The following is a 19634-nucleotide window of genomic DNA, read 5'->3' as shown; positions in this document are numbered from 1 at the left end:
GACGTACCTCCCTGGACCACATGGAAAGAGACACAGAGGAGCTCTTACATCACCCTCTCAAACTCAGGAATCCCACACAGCCTTCATGATGACACAGGAGAGTATAGATTTCTCTGCAAACACCATCATACTGGGTGACTTCAACTACCCAAACATAGACTGTGAACATTACTCAAGCCACAATACCCAAGCTCTAGGGTTCCGATAGTTCAGAAACTCTTTAGCTATGGAACAAGTAGTCAACATTCCCACAAGAGGGGAAAATATACTAGACGTGATCATCACAAACATGAGTACAAAATGCTCACCACTTGAAGTATATCCCTCATTGTTGCAATCGAACCATATACTAATCACACTGGAGTACTGGATCCCCCACATATGCAAACCTCAAACACATCTATGTGTGTGCAGGAAATGCCCCTATTAGCAACTGTGAAAGTACACTACAGGATTCAGATTCCCCTTTTGAAACACTGATGATGTCAGCACTCCATAACTATATTACCTGAATTAAAGCTCCCTAGTAAATTGTATAGCGCGCTCTGCTAATGCGTCTGTCTCTAGTGTCATAACATAGTTAGGTAGGGGTTTGAATTCTGCAAAGGGAATGTATGTGAGTTAGGGTGAGTGGGGTTTGTGTGTGTGCATAATGCTGTGAGGGAAAAATGCCTTTTGCCAACTGGGAGAACACACTACAGGGTGCACATCCCTCTTCCTAAACACAGATGATGTCAGCACCCTCTAGGTACAGCATTAGAAAGGATTGTTTCCACTACTGTAAACAGCGCACTATGCTAATGTGTCTGTCTCTGGTGTCATAACACAGATAGGTAGGGGTTTGAATCTTGCAAATGGAAAGTATGCATTTTAGTGTTAGTGTGTGTGCAGAATGCTGGGGGTGGGATGTGGCTTTTGCCAAATGGGGCTACGCACTGCAGGGTGCACATTTCCCTTAACAAACAGTGATGTTGACAGCACCCTATACAAACAACATGACAACAGAAATCCGCCAGTGCTCAGTATAGTGCTACATGCTACTGTAACACGCACATGTACCAGAACATACCTAGATAGTGTTTTGAAACCTGAATGTGGCAAGTGTGTGGATGTGGGATGTTTCTGTGTGTGCATTTCCGTATGGAAAACATGTTGGATGTGGCAATCAGGGTACCACAGTACCTGATGCACATTACACCTTTAAACTAATGAGGTTGCCTGCACCCTGTGAGTACAGGTAGAGAGGAGGAAATCGGTAGTAATCCAAATAGTGCACTTTTCAAATGTGTACCTGTCATGTGTTGACAGCTACTCATGTAGGGTAATAAATAATGGAAATGGCAGGTGAGCGTGTGCATGTGTGGGGGTAGCAGGGTGTGTGTAAATGCATGTGTGACAGAACAGATACATATAGCTGAATCTACAATACAGCACATGATGCACATCCCATCAAAAAAAAGGATGTTGTGTGGGCTCGAACCTTGCCGGCCTGCTCTTAAGCCGAAAACTCTACCGCTATTACTTCTTGGCTTACTTTGCATATTTAGTTCTTATATCCTTTTCCACTGATTAAAACAATAAGTGAATCCAACAAAGCACAGTACCAATGTAAATGCTTTGTTGGATTCACTTATTGTTTTCTTAGTTTTCGTAACTTTTCGAAGTTCTTTGTGTCTTTTCCACTGATTGCTAACTGCAGTTGTGCTAGTATCCCACCCACGCACACGAGTGCACGCATTAGCAAACATTTACGGGGTTTTAAAAAAAAAATAAACAAGTTTTCATTTTACATTTTATAACATCTGTTCACTTTTTACATTTTACATTGCTGGTCTGTGGGGGCATGTGTTGTGTAGTGTGTTTATTCACATTTCCATGGGCTCTCTCGTGTGTGTTTACTTTCTGCCATTCTAGACTTCCGGGGGCGTGTCCACTTGCAGGGCTTAGCCTACGGACACGCCCCCTACTGTCTTACACGGACTGTGTAAGACTTACAGTGTGATTCAGCATGCCTCATGCACCTCATGCATATGCATGACATGCTGACATCACACCGTTTAACTGCAGCCTCCGTGTAAGAGTTATAACTTTTACACGGAGGCTTCCTGAATCCTGCCCATTGTCTTTCCATCAGGTGCACACAGTTAACATTTTAATGTCCTGATTATAAATAGAAGACAGCTGTGGGGTGTATTTAGTCTTCATGGTTTCTGGCTACTCCATATTTTTAATTACCTACTTCATTAACTGTCCAAATGCTTCTCTAATTTAGATGACAGTTTTCTATTACTAATTACTTGTGATCATATACGTTAAGGAGCACAGTAGTCTGAACTCTTTCTTTTTCTCCTCTGCCCTTTACTTATTTGACCCCATTTATATGTTCAGCAGCAATATAAGCAGGCATCAAGCCCTATGTTAGGCTACCAACATGCTATGTACTTCAAAATATATATATATATATATATATATATATATATATATATATATATATATATATATATAGATAGATATATCTACATTATCAGATGCGTGTAAATACATATACGTCAAGAAACAGTACGTGCCCTTTACATGTTTTTTTTAATTTCTCTATTTATGATTTGAGGTCCTCAGACCCTTTTCAGCCGCAACCCTGACCATAAAGGCAACAGTAAATGCCTGGCAGTAAATACATGGCAAGTTAAGAATACCAGACGTGCAACATGTGGACTGGAAGAAAAATGGAATTTGTGCAGCATGAGGAGGTTTGGAAATTACTGCTTTTTTCTTTTGCAGATACAAGTGATTCTTCTCTTTGTGCATACACATATTTATATATTTTTATTTTACTTGTGAATCATTGGCTGCTGAAAATGGGGCAGTTTTAGCCCAATGTGCAGCCTTGTGACTTCATCTGAATGATAATTATTTAAATGTGGAATGTTTGTTTGTTTATTTATTTATTTGTTTGTTTATTATTTTTTATTACATTTGTTTACCAGGTTCATAGGTTTATAGGTTCATAGGTAGGTACTAGGCTATAGGCCCAAGGGTCTACATAAGCCAAGCCAACAAGGTTCCCTGGCTTAAGCCACCCAAGAAAGTTATTTTCCTGTGCCACTGTCGAGCAGAGACACAGAAGTGATCCCGGGGTGTATTTCCTATTTCCCATCCACTCATCAAGATTTTTCTTGAAGAGTGCTAATGAAGAACTTTGCTTGACATAGATGGGTAGCCTGTTCCAGAGTATGGGAAGTCTCTGGGACAGGAATCTATCCCTCCAGCATGCCCTGTTTATTGTGGTGACAAGGTTTACGTCCCTAGAGCATGTAGCTTGGAGGGATTGGAATTTCTTTAGGTGTAGCATGTCCAACAGCTCTGGATTTGACATAGCTTTATATGTTAGGCAGAGATCACCTTGGAGTAGGTGATATGCTATGGAGTAAAGCTGGAGTTTTTTGATACGGTCAGTGTAGAACATTTGTTTGAGGCCAGTAATCCTCTTTGTGAGGTACTTCTGTGGCATTTCCAGCTGCTGCAGATGTCTTGTGAGGTACATTCCAAAAGGGGCATTGTACTCTATAATGGATCTAATGAGTGTCGAGTAGAGTGGAACAATGACCAATTTTTTCCTGGATGAAAACCCTTTTATGATGACATGTGCCACATAGAAGGACTTCTTGAATACTGTGGCGATGAGACTATCAAAGGAGAGACTACTGTCCACCTGGATCCCAAGGTCTCTTATCACGCATTCAATGTTAAGTAGATTGCTGCCTATGTGGTAGTTCATGGGTACAGAGTTTTTACCAAAGGGGATGACATTGCATTTTTTGGCATTGAGCTTGAGGCCATGGCTCTGATACCAGGCATCTGTCTCAGCGAGGCCCTTCTGTAGGATGTCCACATCATTTGGGGACTTGACTATGGCTCCTAGTTTGCAGTCATCTGTGAACTTCATTAGCCAGAGGCCTTCTGAGTTAGCTTGTACTTCAGAGAAGTAGATACCAAATAGAAGAGGTCCCAGGACGGAACCCTGTGGTACTCCACTTGTCACTGCTTTGAGGTCAGATTTGGAGTCTGCAACTTTTACAGTGTGGGTTCTGTCAGTGAGCCAGTTGGCAACTCATCTTGTGACATAAGGATTTATACCTAGTTTAGTGAGTTTAGCTATAATTCCAGAATGGGGGATGGTGTCGAAAGCCTAGGCGAGGTCAAGATAGGCTGTGTGAACCACCTTACCCTCATCTACGGCTTTGGTGACTGCCTCAAAGACGTCAATCAGGTTCAAGAGACATGATCTGCCTTTCACAAACCCAAACTGGGTGGGATCCAGAGTTTGGAGGTTACCAATGTCTTTGTTTATGAGTTCCATTATGATATGTTCCATGGCCTTGCAGACCAGGCTCGTCAGGCTAATAGGTCAATAGTTCCCGGGATCAGTGGTGGCTCCCCCTTTGTTGAGTGGGATAACTGTTGCTGTGTGCCATTCAGTGGGCACAAAGCCTGATGCAAGGCTATTATTGAACATGGTGCTTAAGTGGGGAGCCAGTCCGTTCTGAAGTTTGTGTAAAACGCAACCTGCAATGTTGTCCGGTCCCATGGATGCTGTGTTCTTGGCTTTAGATAGTGCAGCTTTTACCTGCGTAGTTGTGATTACAGGGACTCTGCATTCTTCCTGTACAGATACGGGCCCTTTAGGGGGTGAAAGGAGGGTAAAGTTAGCACTGAACCTATCTGCCAGGATGTTGGCAATATCAGTTGGTTCTGTAATTTTTGTGCCTTTGTGCTGTAACTCAGAGCAGATCTGATTGTTGCCATCGAGATTCTTGACATGGCTATAGAATGCTTTATGATTGTCCTTGGAATTAGTGGTGATTTTGTTTTCATAGCTAGCTTTGGAGGATCTTATAAGGGATCTCAGCATCTTACTGAGGCTGACCAGGGAGCTCCTCCACTCATGGAATTTTACTCTCTTTTGCAACAGTTTCTTCCTTCTGTTGTACAGTTTGTTTATGGCAAGGGACCACCAGATTGAATTCCTTTTCTTGAAGGACAGCATCTTGGTTCTGTTTGGGATAGCACGATCCATACACTCGTGTAAGTGCTTATAGAGTGCATTTGTGTAGGATTCAGCAGTTATAACTGTATTGTCCATCTGCATGGGTGTCATGAAGTTCAACACTTCTGTCTTAAGAAGCATGAAGTTGGCTTTGGAGAAATTTTTTACTGTGGTTTCCTTAATGGGGGGTGGGGGCAGGATGTGGATATCAAGGGTGATTAGCTTATGGTCTGATCGGACCAATGGGGAGTTGACTTCAGGTGGGGAACACCGGTCACTCATGTTGGTAATCACTAGGTCTAGGATATTGTTGCTGGCAACTTCTTTCCGTCTCTCTCTCTCTTCACATATGAGCGTAGCAGGCTTTCTATCAGTCTTACCATGCTGGAAGTTTCTTTATTCTGCTTCTGAAGCTCTGGATGACAGCAACAGACAAACAATGCAGCAACCCCACTTTTCACATAACTGACTCTCTTCTCATCATGTGTCTCAGTTAAATAAAATAGCTGCACTTTCCAGATAGAAATTCTTTTTTCTGACGTACTATACTTTTCTAGAATGTATTTGCATTTCTTCTATTTGATTAGTGGATGGGAAAGGATGTGGTGCTTACTCTGCATTTTCAGTGACCTTGCATTTTGATCTTTTCCCCACAAATATCTAGAAAATATTAAGAACATATGCTGAAATGTGACAAGATTGAAATATTTGTGAGAACATATAAGGATGCTGCACTTTGATGAGATAGAAGTTTCCAAAACACACAAAGATGATTCAAAGTAGTTGCCAGGCATGCACTCATGAAACCATTGATAAATCTAGACCAGTTGACCAATTGTCCCAGAGCACTGTCTGGTCATATAGAAGGCAAATGTAGCCTAAGGAAGTCAAACCCTTGACTTTAGGAAGCAGCTTTTTAACAACCCACAGTCTTAATTTCCTGCATTAACTCTAAGAGTAAAGCACGAAGACTGATAGAATAAGACATACATTTCACAACATCTGCTTGTCTGTTACAGCTTACTGCTGTGGTGGATGTCCAGTGTCCATGTTTTACACTTGTCTATTACTTTCACGTATCTGTAAATCTAATTTATTGAGCTACACCACCCTTCCCTATTTCCTTTAGTAAAGAACAACTGAACTATTGCATCATGTCTGTCAAATATCATTTCTTCTAACTTGAGTCTCTACAAAATACACTATACTATACAAAATACTGAATTTCATTTAACTGAGACCACAATACCTAACACTGACTTTCATTATATGTGTGTGTGTGTGTGTGTGTGTTTGTGTGTGTGTGTGTGTGTGTGTGTGTGTGTGTGTGTGTGTGTGTATATATATATATATATATATATATATATATATATATATATATATATATATATATATATATGGGTCTACTGCTTTTCATCGAATACCACGTACTAGAAAAAGAGCAGTAGACCGCTCAGTTATGCGAAAGTGCACTTATTCGAAAGTGCACTTTTGAGAACTCAGCTTCTACGAACAGTGCGATCTTCACCACAGTGGAGGACAGCAGGAAAACATGCTATGTCCTCCACTGTGGTGTGGTAGTTACGTACCTTAGGGTTAGGGCACGGGTCATGGTAAAGGGATAGCCCTACTAGCTATCTCCTTACCCTAACTCTAAGGTACGTAACTACTGCACTAAGCATTAGTAGTAGCCCATTCGTTGAAGCGGGTTTTGCGAAAGTGCACTTTCGATTAAGTGCACTTTCGTGTAACCCAGGGTCTTTTGTGTGAGTTAGAAGAAGTGTATTTTCGAACTTATACATTAGAACCATATATATCTATATATCTATATATATATATATATATATATATATATATATATATATATATATCACACACACACACACACACACACACACACACATTGCTGCTGTTATTTTTAACATGTGCATACATTTATATAGTATATCCTTCAATGCATTACTTTTGTTAATAATTATAAGCCTAGCCAACAAGGTTACCTGGCTTAAACCACCCAAGAAAGTTATTTTCCAGTGCCACTGTTGAGCAGAGACACAGAAGTGATCCCCGGGGTGTATTTCTAGGGATTTCTGATCATTGTCTTTGCTAACTTTGCAGTTAGCACTACATTAACAGCAATTTTATTGCAGCCTTATCTCTAGGCTATGTACTTTGCTAAAATATTGGGCAGGATTCACGAAGGCTTACACGGAGTTTAAGAGTAGTGTAAGCCTCCTGATCCAGGAACAGCCCAAACCTCCGTGTAAGAGACTAGCTAAAATGTCTCTTACATGGACTGGGTGTGGAAATGCTCAATACCTCATTTGCAGCTCAAAGATATGCAAATGAGGTATTTGAGCGATCCAGGAAGCCCAATCCAGTCCGTGTAACGGACGTTTTAGCTACAGAAATGTACTCAGCTGACAACTGAGTACATTTCTGCAAAATTTACAATGGAGCTATGTCAACTCCAAATAAAGGTTGCATGTGTGTCATCTAGCATGCCAATGGCCAAATATGTGGCCATTGGCATTAAAAAGTGATGCAAAATTATGTAAAATAACATTTTTTAACATGTTTAACTGCAGCGCACACCCGTGCAAACAGGGTGCGCTGCCTAAAAGTGAAAACCGAAGCTTATAAGCCCACAATTGTGGGTTTTATGTAGTACATGGAATGACAATGCAGGGACTAGCAGACCAAAAACAATATGGCCACCGTGTAGTGGTTGCCAAGGGGGGGAAGCTCAGTGTAAGAGATGTAACTAAACATTACTAGGCAATCCTATGTAAATGACAGTTACAATACTGAATCACACTGCCACATAGCTAATGAGCACTTTTCGAGTAGTGTAAGAGTTACAGAAGGGGAGGAATAGAGTAAGAGGTAGGTGACATTACGGGGGGGAATGATAGAAATAAATGTATCACATTGGAGAGCAGTGTAACGTGACAGATGACAGACAGACATCAGGGAGAGAGGTTTGTCCCAACAGAACACTAGGAAAGTCAAGAAATAGAGGGTGTACACCATCCCTACACTCAAACTTTCTTGATATACGTGCATGCGCGCGTGTGCGCGCGTGTAAGGCAGGTTCACCATGTGGGAGCGTGTCGCAAACTGTTTTAAACGGTTTGAGCGGGCGTGCACGTGTGTAAGGCAAAGTAAACATCAGGAGGCCTGTTGCCTGATGTACAAGGCTGTGTGCACACGTTTTAACATGAATCAGCCAAGTCCAAACCATGTATGTATGTGTGCGCGCGTTTAAGTCACTGTGAGCGTGCTTATGCTGGTGTGCACATTGCTCCCCCTGAGGAAACAGAGAGGAAAAAGGAAACAACCAGATTACAAGGAAGCTGTCAGGGAATACTGTTGGAGTTAATTGGTGATAACAATTAGGAGCAGGCAATTACACAGGCAGACTAGAAGCCCAACCCAGCACTTAAAACACTGCAAACAGCAGTGCAGGGTGTTTCTCTCAAGAGATACTGCAAGAAAGGAGTAAGCTATCAGAATTGAAAACTGAAAAAGCTGAACTCAGAGCAGAAATGCTAGGGGCTTCCATAGCTGTTATAATCAGGCATAGGCGAATTGCTGAGGGTGGTGACAATGCAGATGCTGACAGACAACCCAGAGTGAGGAGAAGGAGAAGAGTATACAGGCCCAGGGTCACCTACCATGAGTTACATGAGCTGGAGATAGTACAGCGCTACAGAGTGGACAGAGACCTTCTGCAGCAAATTGTTGAGCTGTGCAGGCCACATCTCACACACAGAACCAACAGAGGGGAACCCATCCCAGTGGAAACCAAGGTATGTGTTGGCCTAAGAATACTAGCAACAGGTACCTTCCAGAGACCAACTGGTGATATGATGGGGATATCACAGGCATCAGCCTCCAGGGTACTGCACCAGTTCCTGGATGCCACGTCAGCACATGTCAGTGATCATGTACATTTCCCTAATGCCCGTGAGGTTGTGGCCAGCAATATGCGTCTCTTCCAGCAAATAGCGGGATACCCTGAGGTACTGGGTGCAATAGACTGCACACACATACGCATCAAAGCACCAGCTGGTGAGCAGGGTAGAGCCTATATTAACCACAAGGGATTCCCCTCCATCAACTGCCAGGTCGTGTGTGATGCCCAGGGCATAATAATGAATGTGTGTGCTGGCTGCCCTGGGAGCTACCCCGATTCCCACATCTGGCATCTGACGCAGCTGTACCAATCATTGGGGACTTCCCACATGGACACCTAGTGGGGTATGCAGGTTATGCACTTGAGCCGTGGCTGATGACACCCATCAGAAATGCACACACACCTGAACAGGAACACCATAATGAGGCACACGCACAAACACGTAATGTCATAGAGCGTGTGTTTGGGCTGCTCAAGTCATGGTTCTGGTGTCTGGACGTGTCTGGTGGAGCCTTGCAGTACACACCAACTACATGTACCCAAATGATCATGATATGTGCTATGCTACATAATATGATCCTGCGGAAACAGCTACAGCAGGACCAGCATAGGGCTGGGCCAAACATACCCCCACCATTGCCAAGGCCACCACAGGCAGAGGGTGACTCGGAGGAGGAACAACCTGACCTTGCCCCAGTAGGCAGAAGGAGGCGTGCCCAGTATGCCCTGGCCTTGGCAAAGAGGCAACGCATAGCACATACACTGGCTCAGTAGGAACACTGGGACTGATACCCTCTCCGACTCACTCATATAGTAACAGGGACGCCTAACATGACACAACCTGCTTCCAAACATGTACAGGGAGTGTAGTATGTGCATCCAACAGAGGCAGCCCTGCAGCACCACCTGAGGCATGAATGCCATGTGTTAAGTAATGTAACACCATGTACCATATGCACACCTGAGGACCCTGACTAACATCCACCCTCACCAATCATGAACCACAAAACACAAACCCACCTTCATAGGTACCACAAGGGATAGGAACCTAGATGTAATGCTACCCAATGCCAGAAGTATAAACAGCAAGATGCGTGCAGTGCAAATGCACACAGTATAGAGAATGTAGATATCAGTGCTGTAATAGAAAACTGGGTCAAAGCCCACATCAGCACCCTAACACTACCAGGTCACACGTCATACAGTGATGTACAGCTGCAAAACATGGAACAAGCTACAAAACGAGGGTGACTAGCAATAAATGTCATGGATAACCACACCCCCATGTTGGTACCACAACAAGAAGCAGCATGGATTAGCCATGGTCAAATACCAATGGCTAAAACTGCCTACCACTATATAGCTTGCTGCAGACCACTGTCCTAATAGCAGGAACTGCACCAGGCCTATGTTGGAATACATGAAGATATCAAGCCCACCAAACCACATTATATTGCTTGACTGAAAATACCTACACATACACCATAGTTTCATAGTTTCATAGTTTACTACTAGGCTATCTGCCCTAGTGCATTTATAAGCCTAACCATAGTGATGTGGCTATTGCCACCCCTTATAGTGGTAATAAGTGTACAGAATAGATTCCGAATATTGTGCATCTGACTTAGTAGTGACACATTATGACCCCTTTACTTAATATAATTAATTGACTGTTCCTCTGTCTAGTAGTGACACAGGGAGGACCCCTGGGGTAAACCTACGATCTCACATCCACTTGTCCAGATTTCTCTTGAAGAGAGTCAGTGAGGGACTCTGTCTAACATGAACTGGGATTCTGTGCTAGAGTGTGAGAAGCCTCTGAGTTATGAATCTGTCCCTCCAGCATGTCCTATACATGTATGTGCTGAGGTTCAAATCTTTAGCTCTCATGGTTCTGGTGGATTTGGATTGCTTCCAGTGGAGCATGTCCATCAAATCCTGATTGGACATGGTCTTGTATGTCAGGCATAGGTCACCTGTAAGTAGGCGGTATGCTACTGAATAGAGCTGGATTTTCTTTAGTCTGGAAGCATATGACATGTGTTGTAGACCCTTGATCCTCTTGGTAAGGTACTTTTGGGGTCTCTCCAGCTGTTGCAAGTGCTGGGTGAGGTACATACCAAATGGGGCTTTGTATTCAATCATGGGCCTGATAAGGGAGAAGTATAGGGGTACAATGACCTCCTTTGATCTGGATGGAAAACCCTTCATGAAAAGGTGGGCAAGATATAAAGTCTTTCTAACCACTTTGGCAACATGGGTGTCAAACGAGAGGTCACTATCTACATGGGTCCCCAGGTGTCTGATTTTTTTTTCTGTGCTCAGTGGGTTGCTGTCTATGTGTTAATTTGTGGGTACTTTGTTCCTCCCAAAGGGGATGACTACACATCAGTTGCATTCAGTTTCAGGCCATGATTCCGGCACCAGATATCTGTTTTTGTGAGGGTGTTCTGTAGGATGTGTGTGCCGGCTGATGTATTCACTATGGTGCCTAGGTTGCAGTCATCTGCAAACTTTGTCAGCCACAACCCTCCTATGTTTGCTTTCACATCTGAAAAGTAAATGCCAAATAAGAGGGGTCCCAGGACAGATCCTTGTGGGACACCACTTGTGACTGGTTTTGAATCTGACAAGGCATCTGCAATGTCGACTTTATGGGTTCTGTTTTTTAGCCATTTTGCAACCTATCCTGTGACATATGGATTTATATTTCAGCTGTTGAGCTTGTCTATGATGCCTGAGTGGGGTATTATGTCAAAGGCCTTAGCCAAGTGCAGGTAGGCTGAGTGGACCGCTTAGCCCTCATCAATGGCCCTACTGACATTTTCAAAATAGTCAACTAGGTTCAAAAAGCAGGATCTGCACTTTACAAAGCTGAACTGGGTGGGATCAAGAGTTTGTAGGTCACCAATGTCTCTGTTTAAGAGCTCCATAATGACTCTTTCCATAGCTTTGCATACAAGGCTGGTTAAGCTTGTGTGGTGGTAGTTCCCAGGGTCTGTGGAGGCATCTCCTTTGTGGAGTGGGACCACTGTTGCTGTACGCCAGTGTTCAGGTACATATCCTGTAGCAAGGCTAAGGTTAAATAGCATTTTTATATACGGGTTTAGCTCCTCTTGGAGTTCACGCAGCACGCAACTGGGGATACCATCAGGTCCCATTGATGCTGTGTTTTTGTCTTTGCTGAGTGCGGCTCTCACATGGTCATCTGAGATGACAGTGAGGTTACATTCAGCTGTGATAACTATCTTCTTTTGGGGGTGAGGGAGGGAGAAAATTGCACTGAACCTGTCTGCCAGAATGTTGCCAATATCTGTCGGGTCACTGAAATTTATGTTGTTGTGTACCAACTCTGAGCATATCTGAGGGTTCCCACCCAGGTTTCTGACATAACTGAAGAAGGCATTGTGGTTATCTTTATTGTCTTTGGTGGTTTTTGTCTCAAAGTTTACCTTGGATGTCTTTATGAGAGAATGTAGCTTTTTACTAGTGCTGATCACAGCTGCCTTCCCTTTAGGAGATATAGCTCTGTCTTGCATTAGTATCCTTCATTTGTTATACAGTTTGTTTATGGCTGGGGTCCACCAGACAGGCCACTTTCCCTTGGTCGAGAGGGTCTTGGTTTTATTTGTGATTGCATGGTCCATGCTTTCTTGGAGATGTCCATAGAAAGCGTCTGTGAAGGAGTCACCATTGTGTGTTGTGGTTTCCACTGGCCCAGTGGGCTTAAAGGATACCATCTCAGTCTGAAGACGTGTGAAGTCAGCTTTTGAGAAGTTTGTCACTATACTCTTTGTATTATACTAGCACCGACACATTTGTAGAAAATTTCCCAGAATCCATCAAATAAAATGGACATGCAAAATGTAACACTTCCACAAGAGGGGTAAGCATACTGGATGTGATAATCAGAAATATGTGTACTGGATGTCAAGATGAGAAGTGTATCCCTCACTGGTAAGACCAGACCATAGAGTAATCACACTGTAGTTACACATCCCGACCCCAGTCCCTGGCCAGAATACCACAGTGAAACACATGTATAAAGCATAGCTTGCACCCCTACAAAACAATGTGGAATCCATGAAAGGCCCTGTGCAAGTCCAGAATATGGGACACACTGCAGAACATGTTATACAGGCATTCCATGAACACAGCCAAGAGTGTTCTGAGTCTGCAATCACAAATAACAACAAGACACAATGCCATACACCCAGACATCTGGCATGCTGGACTCCAGCAATTACTAAACCATTGAAGAGAATGAGGAAGCTACCACATGATAGATCAAACATAAAAAGTGAAGTAATCAGTGATCACTAGTATGGCAATAAAATGTGTCCACACATACAATCCACTAAGGCCAGGCAAAACAAGTAGAATCTGCGAATCCAGAGGCAATGTGACACCTGTCCCAAGTACACACACAACAACAACTCACCCCAATAAATACAAATGTATGTGATAGACGCAACCAGGTAGCCAAACCGGAACCTGAGCACCCCAAATCAGTACTGTCAAAACTAGTCAGGAGGACAAGGTAACCACATACACCACAAACCCAGTCCCACATAGACCTACAACGACTGTAAACCAAACACATAAACACAAAAACATTCCCAGAGGCCCTAATTACAAACACACAACACCAACACAAGCCTCCAAAGCAGACACCCAATAAAACAACCTCCAGACATAGCACATGTAACACATAGTACACAAAGCTGGTGTGCCAAACAGTCACAGGACAGAAGGAGAAACAACATGCCTGATACAGTTGTAATAGGTGACTCCATAGTGAGACATGCTGCTGTTCCAGGGATGGCTTGCACCTGTTACCCATGGGCATCTGGGTATTGCCTAAGGCTTTTGCAACCTACAGAGATCCTTTTGTAGGCAAGGCCGAAAAGACTAACCCACCACCATAGAAAACAAAACTGGAAAGAAACAGAAGGGTAATGCTGATCAATGCCAGACGTGTAAACCTCAATATGCATGCTCCTGAGGCCCTCCCCAGTATGGAGAACATCAATGTCTGTCCAGTGATAGAAACCTGCTGCAAGCCTCGTGACAGCACACCAGCACTACCAGGTAATACCACATATCATGTGTTATGGCCACAAAACCTGGAACAAAACATAAAAGGAGGGTGAGTATCCATATTCAGCACAGACACCTATATGTCCAGTTAACTAACAATGCTTATGTCATTGCAGTCCACCCATGTGCAACTACCCATAGGCAAGACTGCTGTACAGTCTGTAGCATGCTACAGACCACACTCTCACACACAGGAACCTCACCCCACTGTCCTGAAGACAGTGGACAGTATGAATGTACCACCAAATACAAAACAAGGTACACACAAATTACCACATAGGTGGTAAACCATTATGTATGGAAGGAGTAATCAGGGACCTAGTGACACAAGTGGACAGTAACCTGTTATGTGACAGTCACATTGCCAATTTGGCTAGGAAGACTGTCTATATTGGACACTGTATCATGAAAGGATTCACATCTACGTCAACAAAGGTCATTGTGCCCCTATACTGTTCCCTTATCAGACCCATAATGTAGTACAATGCCTCATTTGGGATATACATTACCTGGCACCTGCAGCAGTTAGAAAGACCTCAAAGGTACCTCACCAAGAGTTAGAAAGGGTCTCAAATATATGTCATATGCTGCCTGGCTGTAGACACCACAGCTGAATGCAGTCACGTACTGCCTACACAGAGGCATTGTATGTCTGTTGTACAAGTCCATGTCCAACACAGAAGTAATGGACATGCTCCACCCCAGAAAACTCAAAGCCATCGGAGCTGTGTGAGTCAGAGATGTCAACCTCAACACATAAGCAAATAGGATGTGCTGGAGGGACAGATACCTAACCCTGAGGCTCTCCACACCCTGGAACAGAATACCACTACATGTTAGGCAGAGCCCCTCACTGACACTCTTCAACAGGAAGTTTGCAAAATGGATGGATAATTGTAGATGTACACTGGAGGTCTTTACTGTGTCATGTCCAGACAGAGGCACAGCTAAGTAAATCATAAATGGCCATAATATTCACATAGCAGGTGGCAAAAGCCACACACACTGTGGCTAGGCTTACAAATGCCCTAGGGTGGATAGCCTAGTATGAACCTATGAACCTATTATGATACAAATTGTACAGGACACTAAGGATAATCCCAAGGCTGCTGCAACTGATGGTAGGAAGCGTGTTGTGAATTCCCAGATATGCTCTGGATCACACAAATATTACAAACAACATACCAAACACACACACGTATTGCCAACATACATCCTGACAGGTGCAGTGCAAACCCCCCCCCATAATGCAAAATATCTTTCCCAGCAGACTGCTGCCTCCCTGACATTATGTCAGCCTTACCACAGGATATGTACCCAAAGAGCAGTGTACAACAACAGTGGTCGTTCTCAAGAAAGGTGTCGCCTGAATGGATACTAAAACAACCACCACAGAATCCTGAGAAGCTTGGTCTGCACAGCTATGGAAAGGATCAGCATGTACCGCAGACATAAAGATATTGGGGATCTATTGACACCCGACCCTACCCAGTGTGGGTTTATTAAGTGCAGACCCTGCCCCTAAACATGTGTGACTCAGTTGAAACAGTAATTGAGGTCACTGATGAGGGCAATGTGGTCCACACAGCATAGCTGGACCTTGCAAAGCCTTCCATACAATACCCTACGTGTTCAATATAGATATGCTCACCAGCTTATATATACACCCCTATGTCACTAGAGACCAACGACAGAACTGACATGGTCAGACATGCTGCAGCCATGTCAGACTACAAACCACATATAACAGGTATCCCACAAAGCTTGGTCCTGCTACCTTCCCCGTCTGGTATATATGCCCCATAGGTACAGGCCAACATGTAAGGACTGTGCCTGAACATGTTTGCAGAGGACTACAAACTGCCCAACATATCTGACACTCCAGCTGACACAAGCATCCCACAAAAGGGCCACATAGAAACAGACAACTGGTGCCATAGCCATGTCAGCAAGTTAAATGGAGAAAACTGTATAGTCAACCTCTGTGGATATACAGTAAGTGACCACCAATTACCACATAGGTGTTAACCCATTACATACTTAACATGTAATGACAGACCTGGGTACACAAGGTGATAGATATCCTGCAGTGGACAAACATGTGGCTGTAGTGTTAACAGAAACAATCCATATACCAACCTAATCATGAAGGTTATGACATCTAGATAAGGGGAGGTCATTGTGGTTCTGCAGTTATCCTTCATCAGTGTTACAATTGACTACAACAGCCCCTGTGTGCTGTACCTCAGCAGACACCTCCATCAACTGTAAAGTCCACAAAAGTACCTCACCAGGAGTATCTAAGAGCTTGAACAGATGTAATGTGTTGCCTGATTAAACAGAGTGCAACTCCACACACTGCCATGCTGGCCACCCAGACGCAAGCTGTGCCTGATGTAGAAAGCCATGTCCAAGCTGGAATCAATGAACATGCTGCACCTTGTACAATCTGAATGGCAGTGAGCTATGCACATGAGGGACCTGAACCCCAGCACTGACATACATAGGACAAGCTGTACTGCATTATCCATAACACAGAAGCCACCCCCACGCATGAGTAAACTACCAGTACAGGTTATCCATAGAGTCACTCGTTGATTCTCCTCAACAGGAATCTTAATGAGTGGATGGGAGATGGTAGGTTTACCCTGGGTATCACTGTTATGTCACGGGTAGACAGAGGCACAGTATACTAAACATGACATATGTCATGGCAAACTACACTTACAATGTGTTGAAGGACAAACACACTCTCTGACTAGCATTAGAAATGGCCTAGGCACATCGGTAGAGTTTGCCAATGTACACCTATGTTGTGGAATACACTACTGATGTTGGACGAGGCTGTTGTAAGTAGTTAATATCTGAACATAATGCAACATGGTCAGATGTGCACAACTGGACCCTAACCAGGCTGTTGTGCTCCCTATGGAAATGTAAAGCAGTGATAGGACCAAAGCCCAGGATACTGTCCACCACAGTGAAAGTACTGAACCACTACACTATACAGTACTACAGTGTTAGGTCAGTATGAACGGATGTTGACAATTGTATGCAAAGTATCCCATGCAAACCCTGCAGGCACAGTATAATCCCTGTTGTGTTCACACAAAAAGCATTTGGACAGTAACTACACAACATGACACAGAACACACAACCATAAACAGGAGATATTTGTTGAAGTTCACACTCATCCACAAATGTGATGGGCTGCAGAGTTCAACATATGGAAAGCTCACACTGGGCATGCTCACACACTTTGATAAATGAGACATCTTTCACACAACATGCCATGGGAAGGCTGAACTGGGCATGCTCACACACTTAGTCCAAATATCAGTTTAGCATTTTGCCACATATATCTGGTATATGTACGTGTTATGCCAGTAACCAACAACATTATAGCAATCTGACCAGTGCTCACACTTAAATGACTACAGAGACATACATGATATAGTGGATTTCCCCCATATGCAAACATCTTCCACAGATACACAAGTTGTTCATACAAACAGGAAATGTTATGGCAATAAAGACCTGCAAACACTGCTAGCAGCACCAAATAATGTGCATCTGACAGTTAAACATATGGGTGTAGAGGTCAACACTAGGCTGTTTGCCCTAGGGAATGACAGCTTATCCAGAGTGTGTGTGTGTGGGTGATTGTGGTTGGTCTGTGTGCAAGTCTGTGTGAGGGAAATGTTCCTTTTAGCAACTGTGAAAACACACCACAGGATGCTCATTCCCCTTTCTAAACACTGATGATGTCAGCACCCTATAAGTATATCAGGAGAAAGAAAATCTCCCAGTAATCTGAATAGCGTGCTCTGCTAATGTGTCTGTCTCTACTGTCATAACATAGTTAGGTAGGGGTTTGAATCTAGCAAGTGGCAAGTGTGTGTGAGGGGGGGTAAGTGTGTATGAAAGGAGCATCCCTCTTGGCAACTGTGAAAACACACCACAGGATGTTCATTCCCCTTTCTAAACACTGATGATGTCAGCACTCTATAAGTATATCAGGGGAAAGAGAGCCTCCCAGTAATCCGAATAGCACGCTCTGCTACTGCGTCCGTTTCTAGTGTCATAACATAGTTAGGTAGGGGTTTAAATCCAGCAAGTGTGTATGAAGGGGGTTAGCTTGTGTGAAAGGAACATCCCTTTTGGCAACTGAGAAAACACACTACAGGATGCACATACCCCTTTCTAAACAATAGCACAATTATTTATGGCTTTTGATTCCAGACATGCCGCGATTGTTTTGCTCACACAGAATCCCCATGTGTGCGGGTTGTTTCTCACAATAATGCATGACATCGATTAAACCAGTTATGGCAATGCACACATGATGTATGTGTGTGCCAAATACACATATGTACCTGTGACCTTCAATAGTTACCATGTGTGATGCCTACCACATGTGAATACATGGTATTTGCACTGGGTAACATTATGACTGTGGTCTTCTGTGCAGGTGCTGCATGTGGGATGTGTATATACAGTGTGAGATGTAGATGCTATCAACCTAGTAGTGAGGGATACACACCTGGTCTAGGGCATATAGTCTACATGTTGTTGATGAACAGGTGCTGCATGTTTTCACCTGTTGTGGGAGTGGTAAGAAGTTGTTCCATAGCAATGCAGTGACTGCATGCTAAGAACTTTTCAGCTAGGGTGTTGTAGCTACAGTAATTCATTAGCATTCAGTAATATGTCAGCATTCCTGGTGAGGGTATGATGCCAACCAAGGTCAGGGTTCTACAAGCCTGTGCCACTTGCTCAGTGAGCCCTTCCATGTTCCCTAGCATGTATTCCAGTGAGGGACATCACACGTTAGCTGTAGTGGCATGGACAATGACTGAGTCATATGTGTCCATGCATCTGACTGACCTGTATGCTTGTGTTATGTGTTGGACCATAGTGCCCCATGAGCATATCACTGTGACCTTCACCTTGTCCAGCCTGGTGAGCATGACCTCACTGTACCGGACAATAAAAGTACCTAACACAACTGCAGCAGGAGTGTTGTATAGCTGTACAGGCTGTGCTTGTTTGGCACACAGGATTTGTGTGCTATGTGTTATGCGTGCTGTGTTCAGGCCTAACGTATGCCTGTGTGCCAGCTGCAGAGATGTCTGCCACTCAGGCAGGATGCCATTCTTAGGCTCCACAAATGGCCCAGTGTGTTCCTGTGCTTGTATTGCTGTCAGTGTAGGTCTACATCAGACTGGTATTGCAGTCACTGTAGTATTTCATGCCACCTGACAGGTTATGCCAGTACTGGGTTCAGAGTGCTTAGTCCACAGTTTGGCTATGTGTTTCCATCTCATACATGTGTTGTACATCCATGGGTAGGGGATAGGGTTGACTGTGTACATGTGTCAGCTGTGACATTACTACATGACTCACATATTCCTCAACTGTACCATAGAGGTGACTGACAACTGACCTTTGCACATGCTACCATAGTATTGAGATTGCATTGGTGATTAACAGCACATAGGGCCAATGGTGAACAAGATACATAGGTTCATAGGTTCATACTAGGCTATCTGCCCTAGGGCATTTATAAAC

This window comes from Protopterus annectens, chromosome 15.part0 (assembly GCF_019279795.1).
Source record: "Protopterus annectens isolate FY-2018-M chromosome 15.part0, PAN1.0, whole genome shotgun sequence".
Taxonomy (NCBI): Eukaryota; Metazoa; Chordata; order Ceratodontiformes; family Protopteridae; genus Protopterus; species Protopterus annectens.
This window is presented reverse-complemented; position numbering follows the sequence as displayed.